We start from the raw sequence: 4,858 nt of genomic DNA, 5'->3' as shown, positions 1-4,858 counted from the left end.
TCACACACACACACACACACACACACACACACACACACACACACACACACACAGATAGTTAGACAGTCCTGCAAAGGTTAAGGTGTTGCCAACTTCTTAAAGTTGCTTAAGGTCAGTCTGGTGGCCAGCCAGGCTGACCAAGAGAGTTGGAGTCAGATCGTGTTAGACGCACCCAAAAGTCCTTCTTGCAGTGGAAAAGACCCAAAGCCTTGTTTTTGTGTTCATTCTTTATAGTAATAGCTGTCTGTCCAAGCCTATGGATTCTACTGAGTAAGACACGAAGGCCATCCTTCTTGTCCTGTTGGCAGGCTTGGTTTGGTAAATCATGATCTTCTGGCTTTGTCATCTGCAGTCTTCAGGGGCCGTTGCTTAGTCTTCAGCCATCAGGATGGTGCATGATTTAGTGTTTGGTAGTCCTTTGCTGCTGACTTGACATCCTCTGTAGCCCTTAACCATTAAACCACATAAGGCTATTTTCACCTGATTCAAGAGACCTGTTTTCCTCTGTCAGTTTCACATGCATTCATCATTTACTCTTTTGTTACCTCTTTCCACATAAGCCAGACATATCCACATACACTAGACATACCACAAATCCTTACACAAGTGTTTTCCTTATACTAAATTAAAGTTTTGAAGTCATGAGACCAATAGGTCAAATATGTTTAAAATTGTGAGACCAATATGTCAAATACATTTATGCTAAGCAGTAAGAAATTTAAAATAGTTAATTCCAAGCACTAATAATAACTGATCAAATTATAATAAGTAAATCATAACAAGATTAACTTTATTTTAGTGGTTAAATCTTTTCCTTATATAAAAAGAGAAATAACAAAATAAACAGACAAAGCAACAATCAAAGCAATTATAGTCACTGCAATACTACAATACCCCATGTACAGGGCCAGGACTGGTGCAGGCTGAGCATAGTATGTGGGGCTGGAGCTGGCATGCATGCAGCAATCAGCCCACATGCTGAGTCCAGAGAGCATGCTGCAAGTAGCCCCCACACCAGACCAACTCTTGTGGGCTGGATCTGGCATGTGGGGCCTGTCTATGGGTCCAGTTTGGCCTGCAGACCAGTTCTGAGCCCTTCATTCAGACTGCCCGGTAAAGTGAGTTTGACACCCCTGCCACAGAACTATCAATAGGTGCTTTTAAAACAAACTAAAGGCACAATACCCAGTTCTTCCTTTGTTATGAATGTAAACCTTTTCTGCTTACAATTGATTTTTATCCAGGTCTTCATTTAGTCCTGGGATATTTGACAGATGGTTTCATCAGTCATTTACCTTGGCATATTCTTCATTTTCAAATTAGTGCCCTTAATAAACACTCCCTGAAGTTTGCATTGATAATCCCTTTCCTTTGAAAGTGGGTGTTACTGCAGGAACATGTCCAAAGGTTGCTCCCCAACCAGTGAGTATTGAAAAGAACACCATGGGAGCAACTATTGTGACTCAATAACAGATTGAAATATCTTCTTTAAGCCTCATTATGGGAGAATAACACCTTTCAATTTTCTATTAATAATGGAGTCTCTTTGCTGATTGACTAATGACATATCACCAGCTGCCATTACCTCTTTGCAGGCAATATTGTTACTGAAACCTACAACAGCATTGGACCCCTCATTCTGCAAAGCTGTTGGAACATAAGGGAACGTTCTTGTATAGAAATAGTGGTAATATTACCTGCTGCCTTCAGACCTCTGCTTACTTTTTCTCTCCCCCCCACCTTTTCTAGCCAGTGGGAGAGGATTGCTTGTTCTTGCCATGCTCTGCCTTGCCAACTGACTTAACTGCTGCATGGAAATTCTGCAGTCATCATCACTTCCCAGGAACAGGTCAAGATCAGGAAGAACACTGATAAGTTGCTTAAATTAGTGGAACTTTGTAATTGCTGTTGCAGGCCCCTCCCTGGTGCTAAACCTTTGCAGTAACAGGATGAATGGGAGCAAAAATTCACTAGGACATAAGGACAACTGATTTACCTCTAAACCAGTGTGTGAATGGATTCTCTACTGAAAATCATTGCACTAGGATCTGCTCCCATCTTAAATTAGAATGGTGTCTATTGGCAGAGGGCAGTGCTTTTGACTCTTCACATTATGGAGCTTTAATTTATCTCGCAGGCATTAACATTACTGTGATCAAACCATCTCTAAAACTGACTTTATACTGCTCACGCTATAGAAAATGTAGAAGTCTACTAGAAACAAATTATAAGTAGTGTTATATAGCACTGGGAAAAGATGGAGCCAAGTGGCCCTTCTGTAAAAACAAAAAAAATCACTAAGAAAATATTACAGAAATAATACAGTTTAAATTATGCCATTTATTTTTCTCCTCTCAGCAAGCATGAGGACAATAATATAGCTGGGAGAGTGGTGGTAGAAGGGGAGGGGGACAGACTCTTAGGTAAACCTCTGTATCTAGTTTCTTCTTTTCTAGACAGAATTGGATTAAATCTGTACAAAGCAAAATTCTTCCTGATTTTGATACCATTTACTCCAGAAAATACTCCCCTTTCTGTGACTCAGCTGCTAAGCAGCTCCTTGGAGAGTTCTCCAGTGTTATCAGCAGAGATTGTGTTCTCTGCTAATCACTATCCTGTGGGAGTTGCTCTGGCATCTTTGCAGTTTGGGTGCTTATGCCACTGGCCATTCAGAGAGCCTCCCCTGCTTTTGCTTAGTGGGAGTGGGAGGCTGAAGATGGTGGTTATAGGAAATGAGAGGCCTGTTACTGAGCTCTTCAGGCTGAAATGGCCATGATATAATCTAAAGTCCTGGGGCATTTTAAATTATGGCAGACTCCTATGGAGAGCTGGAAATGGCTTGTGTTATGCTTTAGCGCTGGAAAAAACTTTACTTGTGCTGCATCTGGGCATTTCAGAGCCTCTTTGTGTGCAGACAGAAGTTACATTTGTAAATTTAAGGATTGGCTCCTTAAAAGCAATATAGTGCCCTTACAGAAGTGCCCTTACAGAAGTGCATGGCTGCAGAGTGTTTTAAAAGTGCCAAATTGCCTGACAGTCTGAACCCTCATTACATGAGGGTATGATTAATTCATTTCTGTCAGCATGTACTAGCAGCAGGGCTGGGTTGATGCAGCCCAGCCCTACTTCCTGGTTCTGTCTTCAGAATGGGAGGGGTAGATGGGAGGGGAAGGAGCTCTGGCAGGGTCTTGCCTAGTCTGTGCTGGAAGCTGGGGAAGGTGGATTAGAGCCCCCTCAAAGTGTGTGTGTGGGGGGCTCCAATCTGCCTGCCTCACCCTCCATTGTAGGCTGGGCAAACTAGACTGAGATCCATTCCCTCCCTTCCCTTCCAATCTTCTCCCATTTTGAAGACAGCACCAGACCTGGGAGTGGGGGCAGGACTAAGGAAGAGTGGCTGCAGACATGCAGCTGTTTCAAAATGGAGCTGGATTTCCCCTCCCCACCCCCTGACCCAATAGCAAATATCTGTTAGCTGGGGGGGAACACTGTAACTCATGAAGCTTCCTGTGAATTTGAGCAAAGAGTTGCTCATCTGTCAGCACTCTGTATGTCACTTTAATCCTTTTACCCATTGGCAACACATAGGGGATGCGGGTGGGTGCATGTGCACTCCCTGAGCAGGGCAGTGCACCCCCTGCAAAAAGGTGCTGCCGGGTGGTCACCACTCACCCCCCCGCCACTGGCAACACCGCTGGTGGTGTCTGCGGGCAGTCCATGATCACTGCTGGCTGCTGCCAACACTGCCAGCAGTGTCTGCGTGTGGTTGCCGGCCCCTGGTCAGCGCTTGCAATGTCTCCACCAGTGCTCACTATGTGTTTGTCTCTGCCATGTTCCTGCCGCCGATAGTGACGCCACCTGTAGGAGCTTGCCATGCCCCACCCAGCTCTTGGGCATGTATTGTTCATGCTTTTACCCAATGTAAAGGGGCCAGAGTATGGTACAAACTTCACCCAAATGACTAAAAGTAATAGAGACCTTCGAATCTGGGTGGATGCCTGATACAGGTTTCAAAAATATTCTCACCAACATGTGAGGTCATATTATATCTGCCTTTCTTTTTTTACTACTATTGCCTGAAAAGGGGCATTTTTTATGGCTGAAAAATCTGTGCTTTGGCATTTATATCTTTTCCATGTTTTCTGTCTGAAAGCAAAGGTGTAAGAGAAGTGAATTCTGAGAGGATCAAAATATTTTACAATGTTTAACATTTTAATGTGACATTTTCTGAAAAAAAATGAATTATAGTTTCATAGTTTCAAGGGTCGGAAGGGACCTGAGCAGATCATCTAGTCCGACCCCCTGCCATGGCAGGAAGAGCACTGGGGTCAAATGACCCCAGTAAGGTGGTCGTCCAACCTCCTCTTAAAAACCCCCAGGGTGGGAGCCTGCACCACCTCACTTGGAAGCTGGTTCCAGACTCTAGCTGCCCTGACCATGAAGTAGCGCCTCCTGATGTCCAACTTAAACCTTCCCTCCGCCAGCTTGTGACCATTGTTCCTGGTCACTCCTTGCGGCGCTCAGGGGAACAGGGACTCCCCCAGCACCTGCTGATCCCCCCCTAACCAGTTTATAACAGGCCACAAGATCCCCCCTCAGCCTTCTCTTTTGAAGGCTGAACAGGTTCAGGTCCCGCAACCTTTCCTCATAGGACCTACACTGCTGTCCCTTGATCATACGAGTGGCCCTCCTCTGGACCCTCTCCATGCTGTCCACATCCCTCTTAAAGTGCGGCGCCCAGAACTGGACGCAGTACTCCAGCTGCGGCCTGACCAGTGCCGCATAGAGGGGGAGGATCACCTCCTTGGACCTGCTCGAGATGCATCTGTGGATGCACGACAAGGTGCAGTTGGCCTTCCTA

Source organism: Gavialis gangeticus, unplaced genomic scaffold (assembly GCF_001723915.1).
Source record: "Gavialis gangeticus isolate Ggan-Ray unplaced genomic scaffold, GavGan_comp1, whole genome shotgun sequence".
NCBI classification, from domain to species: Eukaryota; Metazoa; Chordata; order Crocodylia; family Gavialidae; genus Gavialis; species Gavialis gangeticus.
This window is presented reverse-complemented; position numbering follows the sequence as displayed.